The following is a 19,723-nucleotide window of genomic DNA, read 5'->3' as shown; positions in this document are numbered from 1 at the left end:
GATACACAGGCAGCTTGGTGGTGAGTGGAGGAGTATTTAAAGTAGGGACCGCAGACAGGCTATCAAAGGCCTAAAATAACAAACAATAGGCTTATGGCAGTTTTACAGCGGTTACATGGATACACGGGCAGGCAGCTTGGTGGTCAGTGGAGGAGTATTTAAAGTAGGGACCGCAGACAGGCTATCAAAGGCCTAAAATAACAAACAATAGGCTCATGGCAGTTTTACAGCGGTTACATGGATACACGGGCAGGCAGCTTGGTGGTCAGTGGAGGAGTATTTAAAGTAGGGACCGCAGACAGGCTATCAAAGGCCTAAAATAACAAACAATAGGCTTATGGCAGTTTTACAGCGGTTACATGGATACACGGGCAGGCAGCTTGGTGGTCAGTGGAGGAGTATTTAAAGTAGGGACCGCAGACAGGCTATCAAAGGCCTAAAATAACAAACAATAGGCTCATGGCAGCTTTACAGCGGTTACATGGATACACAGGCAGCTTGGTGGTGAGTGGAGGAGTATTTAAAGTAGGGACCGCAGACAGGCTATCAAAGGCCTAAAATAACAAACAATAGGCTCATGGCAGCTTTACAGTGGTTACATGGATACACAGGCAGCTTGGTGGTGAGTGGAGGAGTAGTGCAAGGAGTGTCTGTCCCAGTACTCCCAAAATATAAATAGATGTTAATGTCTCGCAAAACAACCAAAACAAAAAAAAGGTGGCATACTTAGGTACAGGGGTGGGCTCATCTACTGAGTTTCTGACATAGTAATTTGGCAGTAACTATTTAATGGTGCCAATATAGGACACAGACACAGACTACTTTAAGTTGCATCATAGATGTCTACAAATTTGTATTGTCAGTGCCAGACATTGAATGATGTCAGCGAATAGACTAAAGATTGGTGGAGCTGTGCGACATAATTTTGCACGTGGTAGAGCACATTTTGAGCTGGGGTAGGGGGGAACTCTCTTGAGGCCGGCGGGACCGCCCCAGGGCCCCTCATGTTACAACGGTGTGTCTGACGTTGGGTGCGTACCACCACCGCCAGAGACACTACATTGTACTATGAGGGACCCAGTAGCAATGCCGTCAACCAAAAGCGAGCACACCCACCTCTTCAGACAAACAGCAGTCTCACGGGTGCTTGCGCCAAGTCGCGATACCACGGCCCCGTGTGGGGAGTTTTGCCATTTAGGGAGGTGTAAACATGTCGTATGCTGTACAATCAGCTGCAGCAAATTAGACATTAGAAAAGTAATTCACAGGCAAGAGCTTTTCATAGGAAAGCTAGGTGTCGGCCGGGCAAGGTGGGGCAAAAGATTTCGAAATCCAGTTGTGGTTCATTTTAATGAATGTTAGATCGTCAACATTTTGGGTAGCCAGACGAGTCCTTTTTTCGGTTAATATTGAACCTGCAGCACTGAATACTCTTTCTGATAGGACACTTGCTGCCGGGCAAGCAAGCTCCTGCAATGCATATTCTGCCAATTCTGGCCAGGTGTCTAATTTGGAGGCCCAGTAATCAAATGGGAATGACGGTTGAGGGAGAACATCGATAAGGGATGAAAAATAGTTAGTAACCATACTGGACAAATGTTGTCTCCTGTCACTTTCAATTGATGCAGCAGTACCTGTCCTGTCTGCGGTCATAGCAAAATCACTCCACAACCTGGTCAGAAAACCCCTCTGTCCAACGCCACTTCTGATGTGTGCACCCCTAACACTCCTAGTCTGCTGCCCCCTGGAGCTCGTGTGAGAACGATCACGTGCGCTGTGTGCTGGGAATGCCTGAAGCAAACGGTCAACAAGAGTTGATTGTTTGGTTGCTAATATTAGTTCCAAGTTCTCATGTGGCATAATATTTTGCAATTTGCCTTTATAGCGTGGATCAAGGAGGCAGGCCAACCAGTAATCGTCATCGTTCATCATTTTCGTAATGCGTGTGTCCCTTTTTAGGATACGTAAGGCATAATCCGCCATGTGGGCCAAAGTTCCAGTTGTCAAATCTCCGGTTGTGATTGGTTGAGGGGCAGTTGCAGGCAAATCTACGTCACTTGTGTCCCTCAAAAAACCAGAACCCGGCCGTGACACGCAACCAATTTCCTGTGCCCCCGGGAAAGGTTCGGCATTAAAAATATACTCATCCCCATCATCCTCCTCGTCCTCCACCTCCTCTTCGCCCGCTACCTCGTCCTGTACACTGCCCTGACCAGACAATGGCTGACTGTCATCAAGGCTTTCCTCTTCCTCTGGTGCAGACGCCTGCTCCTTTATGTGCGTCAAACTTTGCATCAGCAGACACATTAGGGGGATGCTCATGCTTATTACGGCGTTGTCTGCACTAACCAGCCGTGTGCATTCCTCAAAACACTGAAGGACTTGACACATGTCTTGTATCTTAGACCACTGCACACCTGACAACTCCATGTCTGCCATCCTACTGCCTGCCCGTGTATCCTCCCACAAATAAATAACAGCACGCCTCTGTTCGCACAGTCTCTGAAGCATGTGCAGTGTTGAGTTCCACCTTGTTGCAACGTCTATGATTAGGCGATGCTGGGGAAGGTTCAAAGACCGCTGATAGGTCTGCATACGGCTGGCGTGTACAGGCGAACGTCGGATATGTGAGCAAAGTGCACGCACTTTGAGGAGCAGGTCGGAGAACCCAGGATAAGTTTTCAATAAGCACTGCACCACCAGGTTTAAGGTGTGAGCCAGGCAAGGAATGTGTTTCAGTTGGGAAAGGGAGATGGCAGCCATGAAATTCCTTCCGTTATCACTCACTACCTTGCCTGCCTCAAGATCTACTGTGCCCAGCCACGACTGCGTTTCTTGTTGCAAGAACTCGGATAGAACTTCCGCGGTGTGTCTGTTGTCGCCCAAACACTTCATAGCCAATACAGCCTGCTGACGCTTGGCAGTAGCTGGCCCATAATGGGACAACTGGTGTGCAACAGTGTCATCTGCCGATGGAGTGGTTGGCAGACTGCGTTCTGTGGAAGAGCTGTAGCTTCTGCAGGAGGAGGAGGAGGAGGAGGAGGAGGGGGTGCGAACGCCTACAGCCAACTGTTTCCTAGACCGTGGGCTAGGCACAACTGTCCCTAAATTGATGTCGCCTGTGGACCCTGCATCCACCACATTCACCCAGTGTGCCGTGATGGACACATAACGTCCCTGGCCATGCCTACTGGTCCATGCATCTGTAGTCAGGTGCACCTTTGTACTCACAGATTGCCTGAGTGCATGGACGATGCGCTGTTTAACATGCTGGTGCAGGGCTGGGATGGCTTTTCTGGAAAAAAAGTGTCGACTGGGTAGCTCGTATCGTGGTTCAGCGTACTCCATCAGGGCTTTGAAAGCTTCACTTTCAACTAACCGGTAGGGCATCATCTCTAACGAGATTAGTCTAGCTATGTGGGCGTTAAAACCCTGTGTACGCGGATGCGAGGATAAGTACTTCCTTTTTCTAACCAGAGTCTCATGTAGGGTGAGCTGGACTGGAGAGCTGGAGATCGTGGAACTTTCGGGTGTGCCGGTGTACATGGCAGACTGAGAGACGGTTGGAGACGGTATTGTTTCCGCCGGTGCCCTAGATGCAATATTTCCTCCTACAAAACTAGTGGTTCCCTGACCCTGACTGCTTTTGGCTGGCAAAGAAACCTGCACAGATACTGCCGGTGGTGCGGAAAATGGTGGCCTTACAGTGACGGAAGGGATGTTGCGTTGCTGACTAGCTTCATTGGCCGAGGGTGCTACAACCTTAAGGGACGTTTGGTAGTTAGTCCAGGCTTGAAAATGCATGGTGGTTAAGTGTCTATGCATGCAACTAGTATTTAGACTTTTCAGATTCTGACCTCTGCTTAAGCTAGTTGAACATTTTTGACAGATGACTTTGCGCTGATCAGTTGGATGTTGTTTAAAAAAATGCCAGACTGCACTCTTCCTAGACTCGGATCCCTTTTCAGGGATTGCAGACTGAGCTTTAACCGGATGGCCACGCTGTCCTCCAACAGGTTTTGGCTTTGACACGCGTTTTGGGCCAGATACGGGCCCGGCAGATGGAACCTGTTGCGATGTTGATGCCTGCTGCGGCCCCTCCTCCACCTCCGCTTCTGAACTACTGCCGCCTGCACCCTGTTCCCCCAATGGCTGCCAATCGGGGTCAATAACTGGGTCATCTATTACCTCCTCTTCGAGCTCGTGTGCAACTTCGTCTGTGTCACTGTGTCGGTCGGTGGTATAGCGTTCGTGGCGGGGCAACATAGTCTCATCAGGGTCTGATTGTGGATCTGTACCCTGAGAGGGCAATGTGGTGGTCTGAGTCAAAGGAGCAGCATAGTACTCTGGCTGTGGCTGTGCATCAGTGCACTCCATGTCAGAATATACTTGTAATGGGCATGGCCTGTTAAATGTTTCACTTTCTAAGCCAGGGACGGTATGTGTAAAGAGCTCCATGGAGTGACCCGTTGTGTCGCCTGCTGCATCCTTCTCTCTTGTTGTAGTTTTTGCTGAGGAGGACAAGGAAGCGACTTGTCCCTGACCGTGAACATCCACAAGCGACGCGCTGCTTTTACATTTACCAGTTTCGGAAGAGGAGGCAAAAGAGCTAGAGGCTGAGTCTGCAATGTAAGCCAAAACTTGCTGTTGCTGCTCCGCCTTTAAAAGCGGTTTTCCTACTCCCAGAAAAGAGAGCGTTCGAGGCCTTGTGTAGCCTGACGACGAAACTGGCTCCACAGCTCCAGACTTAGGTGGAATATTTTTATCCCCACGACCACCTGATGCTCCACTACCACTACCATCATTACCAGCTGACAATGAACGCCCACGACGACCTCTTGCACCAGACTTCCTCATTGTTTTAAAATCTTAACCAAAGTAACTTTATTTGTTGCTGTCAAACAACTTACACGGTGAGCTATAACTTCAGTATGATTTCAATATCCCTTAACAGGTTGGTGAGACCACAAGGAAAATCAGGCACAATGTTACACACTCTGTTTTCTGTGGCACAAAATCACAGAGATGACACACACGCAGGACTGTCACTCAAGCACTAATGTCAATATTAATCTCCCACCTAATTTATTTATTTATTTTTTTCAGGGAGACTTTAGAAACCAAATAATATTAAAAAAAACAAAAAAATAAATAGCCTTTCTATGGCCCACTGAATGAGAGAGAGAGGTGGCACACCCAGGAGTCAAGACTGGCACACAAGCTGAAAGGGCAATATTACTCTCCCACTGTTTTTTTAAGTTTTTTTTTTTTTATTTTCAGGGAGACTTTAGAAACCAAATAATATTAAAAAAACCAAAAAAATAAATAGCCTTTCTATGGCCCACTGAATGAGAGAGAGAGGTGGCACACCCAGGAGTCAAGACTGGCACACAAGCTGAAAGGGCAATATTACTCTCCCACTGTTTTTTTATGTATTTTTTGTTTTTTAAGGGAGACTTTAGAAACCCAATAATATTTAAAAAAAAAAATAAATAGGCTTTCTATGGCCCACTGAATGAGAGAGGTGGCACACCCAGGAGTCAAGACTGGCACACAAGCTGAAAGGGCAATATTACTCTCCCACTGTTTTTTTATGTTGTTTTTTTTTCAGGGAGACTTTAGAAACCAAATAATATTAAAAAAACCAAAAAAATAAATAGGCTTTCTATGGCCCACTGAATGAGAGAGAGGTGGCACACCCAGGAGTCAAGACTGGCACACAAGCTGAAAGGGCAATATTACTCTCCCACTGTTTTTTTTTTTTTTTTTTTTTTTCAGGGAGACTTTAGAAACCAAATAATAAGAAAAAAAATAAATAAATAAATAGGCTTTCTATAGCCCACTGAATGAGAGATAGCACACACAGCAGTGGCACACAAGCCCTGACTGAGGCCAATATTTTTCTCCCACTGATTGATGTAGTGTTTTTGTGTTGAGGTAGATTTTAGAACACAAATCAAGGAAAAAAAAAAATGCTTTCTATGGCCCACTGAATGAGAGAGGTGGCACACCCAGGAGTCAAGACTGGCACACAAGCTGAAAGGGCAATATTACTCTCCCACTGTTTTTTTATGTATTTTTTGTTTTTTAAGGGAGACTTTAGAAACCCAATAATATTAAAAAAAAAAAAATAAATAGGCTTTCTATGGCCCACTGAATGAGAGAGGTGGCACACCCAGGAGTCAAGACTGGCACACAAGCTGAAAGGGCAATATTACTCTCCCACTGTTTTTTTATGTTTTTTTTTTTTTCAGGGAGACTTTAGAAACCAAATAATATTAAAAAAAACAAAAAAATAAATAGGCTTTCTATGGCCCACTGAATGAGAGAGAGGTGGCACACCCAGGAGTCAAGACTGGCACACAAGCTGAAAGGGCAATATTACTCTCCCACTGTTTTTTTTTTTTTTTTTTTTCAGGGAGACTTTAGAAACCAAATAATAAGAAAAAAAATAAATAAATAAATAGGCTTTCTATAGCCCACTGAATGAGAGATAGCACACACAGCAGTGGCACACAAGCCCTGACTGAGGCCAATATTTTTCTCCCACTGATTGATGTAGTGTTTTTGTGTTGAGGTAGATTTTAGAACACAAATCAAGGAAAAAAAAAAAATGCTTTCTATGGCCCACTGAATGAGAGAGGTGGCACACCCAGGAGTCAAGACTGGCACACAAGCTGAAAGGGCAATATTACTCTCCCACTGTTTTTTTATGTATTTTTTGTTTTTTAAGGGAGACTTTAGAAACCCAATAATATTTAAAAAAAAAAAAAAAATAGGCTTTCTATGGCCCACTGAATGAGAGAGGTGGCACACCCAGGAGTCAAGACTGGCACACAAGCTGAAAGGGCAATATTACTCTCCCACTGTTTTTTTATGTTTTTTTTTTTTTCAGGGAGACTTTAGAAACCAAATAATATTAAAAAAACCAAAAAAATAAATAGGCTTTCTATGGCCCACTGAATGAGAGAGAGGTGGCACACCCAGGAGTCAAGACTGGCACACAAGCTGAAAGGGCAATATTACTCTCCCACTGTTTTTTTTTTTTTTTTTTTTTTTCAGGGAGACTTTAGAAACCAAATAATAAGAAAAAAAATAAATAAATAAATAGGCTTTCTATAGCCCACTGAATGAGAGATAGCACACACAGCAGTGGCACACAAGCCCTGACTGAGGCCAATATTTTTCTCCCACTGATTGATGTAGTGTTTTTGTGTTGAGGTAGATTTTAGAACACAAATCAAGGAAAAAAAAAAATGCTTTCTATGGCCCACTGAATGAGAGAGGTGGCACACCCAGGAGTCAAGACTGGCACACAAGCTGAAAGGGCAATATTACTCTCCCACTGTTTTTTTATGTATTTTTTGTTTTTTAAGGGAGACTTTAGAAACCCAATAATATTTAAAAAAAAAAATAAATAGGCTTTCTATGGCCCACTGAATGAGAGAGGTGGCACACCCAGGAGTCAAGACTGGCACACAAGCTGAAAGGGCAATATTACTCTCCCACTGTTTTTTTATGTTTTTTTTTTTTTCAGGGAGACTTTAGAAACCAAATAATATTAAAAAAACCAAAAAAATAAATAGGCTTTCTATGGCCCACTGAATGAGAGAGAGGTGGCACACCCAGGAGTCAAGACTGGCACACAAGCTGAAAGGGCAATATTACTCTCCCACTGTTTTTTTTTTTTTTTTTTTTTTTTCAGGGAGACTTTAGAAACCAAATAATAAGAAAAAAAATAAATAAATAAATAGGCTTTCTATAGCCCACTGAATGAGAGATAGCACACACAGCAGTGGCACACAAGCCCTGACTGAGGCCAATATTTTTCTCCCACTGATTGATGTAGTGTTTTTGTGTTGAGGTAGATTTTAGAACACAAATCAAGGAAAAAAAAAAAATGCTTTCTATGGCCCACTGAATGAGAGAGGTGGCACACCCAGGAGTCAAGACTGGCACACAAGCTGAAAGGGCAATATTACTCTCCCACTGTTTTTTTATGTATTTTTTGTTTTTTAAGGGAGACTTTAGAAACCCAATAATATTTAAAAAAATAAATAAATAGGCTTTCTATGGCCCACTGAATGAGAGAGGTGGCACACCCAGGAGTCAAGACTGGCACACAAGCTGAAAGGGCAATATTACTCTACCACTGTTTTTTATGTTTTTTTTTTTTTCAGGGAGACTTTAGAAACCAAATAATATTAAAAAAACCAAAAAAATAAATAGGCTTTCTATGGCCCACTGAATGAGAGAGAGGTGGCACACCCAGGAGTCAAGACTGGCACACAAGCTGAAAGGGCAATATTACTCTCCCACTGTTTTTTTATTTTATTTTTTTTTTTCAGGGAGACTTTAGAAACCAAATAATAAGAAAAAAAATAAATAAATAAATAGGCTTTCTATAGCCCACTGAATGAGAGATAGCACACACAGCAGTGGCACACAAGCCCTGACTGAGGCCAATATTTTTCTACCACTGATTGATGTAGTGTTTTTGTGTTGAGGTAGAATTTAGAACACAAATCACGGAAAAAATAAATAGGCTTTCTATGGCCCACTCAGTGAGAGATGGCACACACAGGGATGGCACTGTAGCAGAAATGCCAATCTTAATCTCCCACAAAAAAAAAAAAAAAAAAAAAAAAAAACAGGGACTGTCCTACAATTACTATCTCCCTGCAGTAATCTAAGCCAGGTAGCAATAGGAGTGGACTGATGCACAAATTAAATAAAAAGTGTGGACAAACAAAAAAGATAGCTGTGCAGAAAGGAACAAGAGGATATGTGCTTTGAAAAAAGCAGTTGGTTTCCACAGTGGCGTACACACAGCAATACAGCTATCACGGAGCCTTCTAGGGCAGCCCAATGAGCTACAGCGCTGAGGGGAAAAAAAAAAAAAATAGCTTCCACTGTTCCTGCACACCGAAGGTGGTGTTGGACAGTGGAAATCGCTGCAGCACAAGCGGTTTGGTGGTTAGTGGACCCTGCCTAACGCTCTCCCTGCTTCTGACGAAGCGGCAGCAACCTCTCCCTAAGCTCAGATCAGCAGCAGTAAGATGGCGGTCGGCGGGAACGCCCCTTTATAGCCCCTGTGACGCCGCAGACAGCAAGCCAATCACTGCAATGCCCTTCTCTAAGATGGTGGGGACCAGGATCTATGTCATCACGCTGCCCACACTCTGCGTTCACCTTCATTGGCTGAGAAATGGCGCTTTTCGCGTCATTGAAACGCGACTTTGGCGCGAAAGTCGCGTACCGCATGGCCGACAAGCACAGGGGTCGGATCGGGTTTCATGAGACGCCGACTTAGCCAAAAGTCGGCGACTTTTGAAAATGATCGACCCGTTTCGCTCAACCCTACCATTCGGCAAGCCCTGTCCGCTGTACCATCGCCTTTGATCCTGACTCTAGTGATTCCACCTCACCAGGTGACCTTCAAAAAATATAGGACTGAAAGATTTGACCATACAATGTTTGTATGCAGATTGCAACGCCAAAAAGTTCAGAGTGTTTTTATTTACTATCATATACAGTGGGTGAAAAAAATACTGAACACGTCACCAATTTTCTAAGTAAATTATTATTAAGTATTTTTAAAGGTGTGTCACGGTTCACACCATGCTGCCAACAATATGTCATGGATCCCCACAATATGTCGGGGATCCCGGGGAGGATACCTTTATCGTTCCCACTACTCACACCAATTTGTCACGAACCGGGGTGGTTTGGTCGCCCCTGGTTCCTTCTGAAGGGGATTTATCTATATCCCACTACTCAGTTCCGGTTTGGAACTTGCAGCACTCTGGCGCCCTCTTTTACCCTCAGGTCTGGTTAGGTTATGCATAACTTGCTGTGTAAACCTCGCATAAGTACGACACCGCTTACTGAGAAATCCGCGCTTTGCATTCCGTGCTGCTATATATAACTTTAATAGAGCAAAGAAACTCAGGGCTTCCACACCAGTTTTGGCTGGTATTAGATGGGAGGAGGGAATGAGTAGTTTGCAGCTAAGCCATAAAACTGCTCACACATTGGTATCAAGTTGCACAGAGTATCCGCCATAGGGCTTTGTTTGTTGTATGAGCAAATGCAGAGCGGGAGAAAGGGGGGTTGAAGCTGCAGCATATGTGTCTGTGCCATGTACCTTCTAGAACTAATCTCACATTATGACATTTTTACATTATCGTGACAAGGTGCTATTGACATGAAATTCTCAACAGATGTCGATGACAACCCATCTAACCCACACAAGCAAAGAAATCAAACCATGTCCATAAATTAAGTTATCTGTAGTGTTGAGCATTCCGATACCGCAAGTATCGGGTATTGGCCGATATTTGCGGTATCGGAATTCCGATACCGAGTTCCGATATTTTTGTGATATCGGAAATCGGAATTGGAAGTTCCCAGTGTATGGTTCCCAGGGTCTGGAGGAGAGGAGACTCTCCTTCAGGCCCTGGGATCCATATTCATGTGTAAAATAAAGAATAAAAATAAAAAATAGGCATATACTCACCCTCTGACGCGCCCTAGTTGTAACCGCTGCAACCGGCAGCCTCCGTTCCTAAGAATGAGCGAGTGAAGGACCTGCGATGACGTCGCGGCTTGTGATTGGTCACGTGAGCGGTCACATGAGTGGTCACGCGACCAATCACAAGCCGCGACATCATCGAAGGTCCTTAACTCGGCATTCTTAGGAACGGAGGCACCGCTAAGAGCAGGGGCCGCCGGAGGGGTGAGTATATCAATATTTTTTATTTTTATTCTTTATTTTATACATGAATATGGATCCCAGGGCCTGAAGGAGAGTTTCCTCTTCTTCAGACCCTGGGAAGCATTCCGATATTTTGTGTCCCATAGATATGCATTGGTATCGGGTATCGGTATCGGCGAGATCCGATATTTTGCCGGTATCGGCCGATGCAATCCGATACCGATACCTTTGCATATCGGAAGGTATCGCTCAACACTAGTTATCTGTAATAATGAGAAATTACACAGGGAAAAAGTATTGTCCATATGAAGAAAGAGAGGTGCAAAAAGCCCTGGAAAGTCCTGACACCACCTGAGATCTATCAGTAATGAGAAAACAATCCTCTGAATCCTGTAAAAAATAATAACAGCTGGTTCAACTGATGGTCTATAAAAAGATGTCTCATTACCAAGGTGCCACACAACAAACATCTCATGATTGGTAAAACCAGTGACCTTCACAACCTTATTGTTGGAAAACTGTCACGTGTGTATGAGATGGCTGCAAACCGTCGCACTGTATCTAGCTGCAGAAGGTCTCAGTGGTTGGCTGTGCAGACTCCTTCCTAGTCCTTCTGACTTTGGGACCCAGTGGCAACCTCCCCTGGCTCTAGTTTAAACACCTGGACAAGGGTGTTTATAACTCCCAGCTTTCCATTTCCATTTCCCTGTTGAGGCTTGTAGCTATAGCAGTCAGCTATCTTCCTCTTTGGTCTTCCTGGAGGACGCCTGTGTTACATCTCTGAATCTACTCAAGCTAAGTGTTCCCTTTGTTTGTGTATCCCATCTATCTTTAGTGGTAGTGGTGATTGACTAGTGACATTCTGTCCTTCTCTCCATGCAGGCTTACTGCCAAGGTCAGGCAGGGGTTAGGTATCCTGCTCGGTGATAGGTGCCGAACCTATATAGGGACGCTTAGGGCAGACAGGGTGATGTTAGATCTCCCCCTTCCCTAGTGTTGGCTTCCCTTCCCCTTATCCCTTCCTGTTGCACTTTGTCTTTCCTCCACTGTGCGTGACAAAAACATAATGATGGCATTGGTTACAGAAGAATGTCTAAACTACAGAAGGTTCCAGTGAGCACTGTTGGGGCCATAATCCGGAAGTGAAAAGAACATTATTTTACCATAAACCAGTCACGACCAGGTGCTCCCAACAAGATTACATGCACAGGAGTGATCCAAGGACCACCTGTGAAGGGCTACAGAAAGACCTGGAATCAACAAATACAATTGTTTCTCAAAAAACAGTAAGTAACACACTCAACCTCCATGGTCTGTGTATTCAAGTGCGTTTAAACTTTACCCAACAACATTTAGATAAGCCTGTGAAATACTAGGGGAATATAGTCTGGTCAGATGAGACCAAAATTGAACTCTTTGGAGGCCATAATACACACCATGTTTGGAGGCTAAAAAGTACTGCATATCACCCAAAAAACACCATACCAACAGTGAAGTTTGGAGGTGGGAACATCATGGTGTTGGGCTGTTTTCAGCATACAGGACAGGAAAACTTTATATATTTGATGGCAGGATGAATATTCAAATGTACTTAGACATTCTAGATAAAAATCTGCTACTATTTGCCAGGATGATGAGGATGAAACAAATGTAGACAATTCAACAAGACAATGATCCCAAGCAGGCAGACAAGGAAACTCTCATTTGGTTTCAGAAAAAAATAAATATTTCTGCTAGAATGGCCAAGTCGTTCACTGGACCTGAATCCAATAGAAAATGTATTTAAGGAACTAAAGCTTAGAATTCATAAGAGCCCACGGAAGCTTGAAGATGTGAGGAGTGTTTGTGTGGAAGAAAGGGCCAAAATCACATCTGAGCAATACCTGAGACTAGTTTCTCCATACAGGTGGCATCTTGAAGCTTCATCACCAACAAAGGCTTTTGTACAAAGTATGAAATACTGTATATATCAGTAAGTGTGTTATTATACATAATTTATGAACATTTGGTTTGATTTCTTTGCCTGTGTGGATTGGTTGTTACATCTATTGAGAATTTCATGTCAATCTCACCTTTAAAGATATATTTAATGAGTGCAATTCTTATTTCACCCACTGTAAATTGAGTGATTTAAAAAGTATTATTAAAGATAATTTAAAACCCAATTTGCATTAAATGCATTATTTATAAATTGTCATATTACACGTTTGCTCAGAGAGTTATGAAGCTCTCAGTATCAGGGATAGATGCAGAGCAGTGTATGTGACTCACCTGTGAGATGAGAGTTGTAGTACGTAAGCAGCACTGGCAACATACACCGCTCTGCATCTATCACAGATAGAGGCGTCTTGTTCCCCGATACCTGGGATAGTTGCAGAGAGGTGTTTTTAATCATGTACAGTTCTGCTCTTCTTCACCTACTCGGCAACTACCAGCAGTGAGATCTCTGTGAGCTGGTTACACATGAGACTTACCATATCACACAGAGAAAGCTGGGTTTGACATTCTCTTTGGGTGTTTTATTTTTTTTGTCACCTGTATGGTGCGTTCTGCTTATGATTGGGCAATGTCATGCAGTTGAAAAAGTAGAATCTCAGTTAACACCCCCATTGGATATAGTGAAAATCAGCATATAAAGTTTACTAGCCAATATCTCCACAATGAAAATGAGAAAAAAAAATGTTCTACTTAGATCTTCAGCCACTTCATCATGATGTGGCCAGTTTACCATGTAAAATGCGCTCTTGATGTCTTCATAGTAGAATCACCCCCCCTACATCTCCCTCATTTATGTCTATCACTCTACCTGTCCTCTCCACAGTGCGGCCCCTCTACGTCTCCTCCCTTATTTCTAAAACCCTACCTTTCCTCTCCACAGTGCGGCCCCCCTACATCTCCTCCCTCATTTTTGTCTATTACCCTACCTGTCCTCTCCACAGTGCAGCCCTCCTACATCTCCTCCCTCATTTCTGTCTATTAACCTACCTGTCCTCTCCACAGTACGGCCCCCCTACATCTCCTCCCTCATTTCTGTCTATCACCCTACTGGTTCTCTCCACAGTGCGGCCCCTACATCTCCTCTTTTATATCTGTCTATCACCCTACCTGTCCTCTACACAGTACGGCGCCCCTACATCTCCCTCATTTCTGTCTATCACCCTACTGGTCCTACCCACAGTGCAGCCCCCTACAACTCCTCTTTTATTTCTGTCTATCACCCTACCTGTCTGTTACACAGTACGCCCCCCTACATCTCCTCCATCATTTCTGTCTATCACCTCACCTGTTCTCTCCAGAGTGCGGCCCCCCTACACTTGCTCCCTCATTTCTGTCTATCACCCCACCTATCCTTTCCACAGTGCGGCCCCCCTACATCTCCTCTCTTATTTCTGTCTATTACCCTACCTGCCCTCTCCACAGTGCGGCCCCCCTATATCTCCTCCCTCTTTTCTGTCTATAACCCTACCTGTCCTCTCCACAGTGCAGCCCCCTACATCTCCTCCACCATTTCTGCCTAGCACTATACCTGTCCTCTCCACTGTGCGCCCCCCTACATCTCCTCCCTCATTTCTGTCTATTACCCTACCTATCCTATTCACAGTGCACCACCTCTACATCTCCTCCATTTCAGTCTATTACCCTACCTGCCCTCTCCACAGTGCGGCCCTCTACATCTCCTTCCTCATTTCTGTCTACCACCCTACCTGTTGACTCCACAGTGCGGCCCCCTACATCTCATCCCTCATCTGTCTATCACCCTACCTGTTATCTCCACAGTGCGGCCCCCTTACATCTCCTCTCTCATTTTTGTCTATCACCCTGCCCGTCCTCTGCACAGTGCGGCTCCCCTACATCTTCTCCCTCATTATGTCTATCACCCTACCTATCCTCTCCACAGTGCGGCCTCTCTACATCTCTTCCTTATTTCTTCCTATTACCCTACCTGTCCTCTCCACAGTGTGACCCCCTACATCTCCTCCCTCATTTCTGTCTATTAACCTACCTGTCCTCTCCACAGTACGGCCCCCCTACATCTCCTCCCTCATTTCTGTCTATCACCCTACTGGTTCTCTCCACAGTGCGGCCCCTACATCTCCTCTTTTATATCTGTCTATCACCCTACCTGTCCTCTACACAGTACGGCGCCCCTACATCTCCCTCATTTCTGTCTATCACCCTACTGGTCCTACCCACAGTGCAGCCCCCTACAACTCCTCTTTTATTTCTGTCTATCACCCTACCTGTCTGTTACACAGTACGCCCCCCTACATCTCCTCCATCATTTCTGTCTATCACCTCACCTGTTCTCTCCAGAGTGCGGCCCCCCTACACTTGCTCCCCCATTTCTGTCTATCACCCCACCTATCCTTTCCACAGTGCGGCCCCCCTACATCTCCTCTCTTATTTCTGTCTATTAGCCTACCTGCCCTCTCCACAGTGCGGCCCCCCTATATCTCCTCCCTCTTTTCTGTCTATAACCCTACCTGTCCTCTCCACAGTGCAGCCCCCCTACATCTCCTCCACCATTTCTGCCTAGCACTATACCTGTCCTCTCCACTGTGCGCCCCCCTACATCTCCTCCCTCATTTCTGTCTATTACCCTACCTATCCTATTCACAGTGCACCACCTCTACATCTCCTCCATTTCAGTCTATTACCCTACCTGCCCTCTCCACAGTGCGGCCCTCTACATCTCCTTCCTCATTTCTGTCTACCACCCTACCTGTTGACTCCACAGTGCGGCCCCCTACATCTCATCCCTCATCTGTCTATCACCCTACCTGTTATCTCCACAGTGCGGCCCCCTTACATCTCCTCTCTCATTTTTGTCTATCACCCTGCCCGTCCTCTGCACAGTGCGGCTCCCCTACATCTTCTCCCTCATTATGTCTATCACCCTACCTATCCTCTCCACAGTGCGGCCTCTCTACATCTCTTCCTTATTTCTTCCTATTACCCTACCTGTCCTCTCCACAGTGTGACCCCCTACATCTCCTCCCTCATTTCTGTTCTTCTACCTACCCACTCGTTATGCTCCACAAGTGACATTTGATTAACATCCACACTACTCCGTACCTTACCACTCCAGAGTCCAAGACTTCTCCAAAGTTGCACCAATCCTCTGCAGTGCTCTACCCCAAGAAATTAGGTCTAACCACAACTTTTTAGGTGCTCCCTAAAAACATATCTGTTTAGGGCAGCCTATCGCATTCCCTAATCAAAGTCCTTTTATATATAGTCCATTCTCTATTTTCTCTATTTTTGAACATAATTCTCCATCAAACTCCACCGTAACCAAAAGCACTACAAATAATGGCTGGTGTCCAGCTCATGCAGCTTTTATATGTAAATAAGCCCTTGTTCCCCCACCCTCACCCCATTGTAGATTGTAAGCTCTTCTGAGCAGGGTCGTCATTATTTTAGCTTTAATTATTGTATTATCATTAGTGTTGAGCGATACCGTCCGATACTTGAAAGTATCGGTATCGGAAAGTATCGGCCGATACCGGCAAAGTATCGGATCCAATCCGATACCGATACCCGATACCAATACAAGTCAATGGGACTCAGGTATCGGACGGTATTCCTGATGGTTCCCAGGGTCTGAAGGAGAGGAAACTCTCCTTCAGGCCCTGGGAACCATATTAATGTGTAAAAGAAAGAATTAAAATAAAAAATATTGCTATACTCACCTGTCCGACGCAGCCGGGACCTCAGCGAGGGAACCGGCAGCGTTGTTTGTTTAAAATTCGCGCTTTTACTTGGTTACGTGAGGTCCCGGCTTGTGATTGGTCACGGCGCCATGTTGCCGGGACGCGGACCAATCACAGCAAGCCGTGACGAAATTACGTCACGGCTTGCTGTGATTGGTCCGCGTCCCGGCAACATGGCCGCCATTAACCAATCACAAGCCGTGACGTCACGGGAGGCTGGACACGCGCGTATTTTAAAAAGCGCGCGTGTCCAGCCTCCAGTGACGTCCCGGCTTGTGATTGGTTAATGGCGGCCATGTTGCCGGGACGTCACTGGAGGCTGGACACGCGCGCTTTTCAAAATACGCGCATGTCCAGCCTCCCGTGACGTCCCGGCTTGTGATTGGTTAATGGCGGCCATGTTGCCGGGACGTCACTGGAGGCTGGACACGCGCGCTTTTCAAAATACGCGCATGTCCAGCCTCCCGTGACGTCCCGGCTTGTGATTGGTTAATGGCGGCCATGTTGCCGGGACGTCACTGGAGGCTGGACACGCGCGCTTTTCAAAATACGCGCATGTCCAGCCTCCCGTGACGTCACGGCTTGTGATTGGTTAATGGCGGCCATGTTGCCGGGACGCGGACCAATCACAGCAAGCCGTGACGTAATTTCGTCACGGCTTGCTGTGATTGGTCCGCGTCCCGGCAACATGGCCGCCCTGACCAATCACAAGCCGGGACTTCACGTAACCAAGTAAAAGCGCGAAATTTAAACAAACAACGCTGCCGGTTCCCTCGCTGAGGTCCCGGCTGCGTCGGAGAGGTGAGTATAGCGATATTTTTTATTTTAATTCTCTTTTTTACACATTATTACATTAATGTTGTTGCGATACCCGATACCACAAAAGTATCGGATCTCGGTATCGGAAATTCCGATACAGCAAGTATCGGCCGATACCCGATACTTGCAGTATCGGAATGCTCAACACTAATTATCATTAACGCTGTTCCAAATGACTGTTGTTTATGAACTGTTGAATTGTAAAGCGGTGTGTTATATGTTGGCGCTATATAAATAAGGATTATTATTATTATTAGAAGGTTCCTAAGATTTTTCTCCCTTGCGTTCATCTTACGTTTCTTTTCGTTGATCTCATCACTACACCCAGAATATACATTGTGCTATTTCTATTATAACATCGTCCTAACCACTGCACCAAACATTCGCCTCCGTATTGTGACACAGCACCTGTCGTTACTTCTCTCCTGTTCAGAAGCAGTTGATTCCTTCTCATTATACTGGAGGAGCTTGTTTTATGCTGCTGTATATGCGGCTCTTCACCTGGGCTGATACACAGAAGTGACACCTCACCCCATACACCAGGCATAATCCGACTTGTGTGAACCGTGCAGGTTTCACCTTCCACTTCTCTTCCGTCAGAGCATTTGATTTCAGCAGATGCAGTGTGGAGTGCGACTATATTCTTGATAAGTAAATTTCTATTGACACTCGTCAGACAGAAAGGTTTCTAATTAGAAAGTATGTGAGTCCTTGGTTGTCTTTGTTAGCGGCCGCGTGTGATTGCAGTGTGCCGTTTGTCTGAAGACAGGCTTATTTAGCTTTGCATGAAGCAGATGTTCTACCTTACAGCTGTGTTTAAACGTAATTTGCATTCTCACTCCTCATCATTTGGTGAACTCAAATCTTTGAAAATGTTTTACATGGTACAACTGTGAGAAGAAAAAATTGAAAATTTAATTTCTTTTTATTTGGCATAAAGGAACCAGCGATGGAACTATTTATAGGACTGTCGAGTCGTCCTCAACTAGGGAAATAAAAAAAATGGATCCCATGGAAGCAAAGAATTCTGAATTACTTAGAGATGACTGAATTGATTCCATGCAAATCGAATTCATATTGAACTTTTGGATATACAGTACAGACCAAAAGTTTGGACACACCTCATTTAAAGATTTTTCTGTATTTTCATGACTACGAAAATTGTACATTCACACTGAAGGCATCCATACTATAAATTTGCACATGTGGAATTATATACTTAACAAAAAAGTGTGAAACAACTGAAAATATGTCTTATATTCTAGGTTCTTCAAAGTAGCCACCTTTTGCTTTGATGACTGCTTTGCACACTCTTGGCATTCTCTTGATGAGCTTCAAGAGGTAGTCACCGGGAATGGTTTTCACTTCACAGGTGTGCCCTGTCAGGTTTAATAAGTGGGATTTCTTGCCTTATAAATGGTGTTGGGACCATCAGTTGTGTTGAGCAGAAGTCTGGTGGATACACAGCTGATAGTCCTACTGAATAGACTGTTAGAATTTGTATTATGGCAAGAAAAAAGCAGCTAAATAAAGAAAAATGAGTGGCCATCATTACTTTAAGATATGAAGGTCAGTCAGTCTGAAAAATTGGGAAAACTTTGAAAGTGTCCCCAAGTGCAGTGGCAAAAACCATCAAGCGCTACAAAGAAACTGGCTCACATGAGGACCGCCCCAGGAAATTAAAACCAAGAGTCACCTCTGCTTCTGAGGATAAGTTTATCCGAGTCACCAGCCTCAGAAATCGTAGGTTAACAGCAGCTCAGATTAGAGACCAGGTCAGTGCCACACAGCGTTCTGGCAGCAGACACATCTCTACAACAACTGTTAAGAGGAGACTTTGTGCAGCAGGCCTTCATGGTAAAACAGCTGCTAGGAAACCACTGCTAAGGACAGGCAACAAGCAGAAGAGACTTGTTTGGGCTAAAGAACACAAGGAATGGACCTTAGAGCAGTGGAAATCTGTGCTTTGGTCTGATGAGTCCAAATTTGAGATCTTTGGTTCCAACCTCCGTGTCTTTGTGTGACGCAGAAAAGGTGAACGGATGAACTCTACATGCCTGGTTCCCATCGTGAAGCATGGAGGAGGAGGTGTGATGGTGTGGGGGTGCTTTGCTGGAGACACTGTTGGTGATTTATTCAAAATTGAAGGCATACTGAACCAGCATGGCTACCACAGCATCTTGCAGCGGCATGCTATTCCATCCAATTTGCGTTTAGTTGGACCATCATTTATTTTTCAACAGGACAATGACTCCAAACACACCTCCAGGCTGTGTAAGGGCTATTTGATCAAGAACAAGAGTGATGGGGTGCTACGCCAGATGACCTGGCCTCCACAGTCACCAGACTTGAACCCAATCGAGATGGTTTTGGGTGAGCTGGACCGCAGAGTGAAGGCAAAAGGGCCAACAAGTGCTAAGCATCTCTGGGAACTCTTTCAAGATTGTTGGAAGACCATTCCCGGTGACTACCT

The sequence above is a fragment of the Ranitomeya variabilis genome, chromosome 2 (genome assembly GCF_051348905.1).
Source record: "Ranitomeya variabilis isolate aRanVar5 chromosome 2, aRanVar5.hap1, whole genome shotgun sequence".
Classification (NCBI taxonomy): Eukaryota; Metazoa; Chordata; class Amphibia; order Anura; family Dendrobatidae; genus Ranitomeya; species Ranitomeya variabilis.
This window is presented reverse-complemented; position numbering follows the sequence as displayed.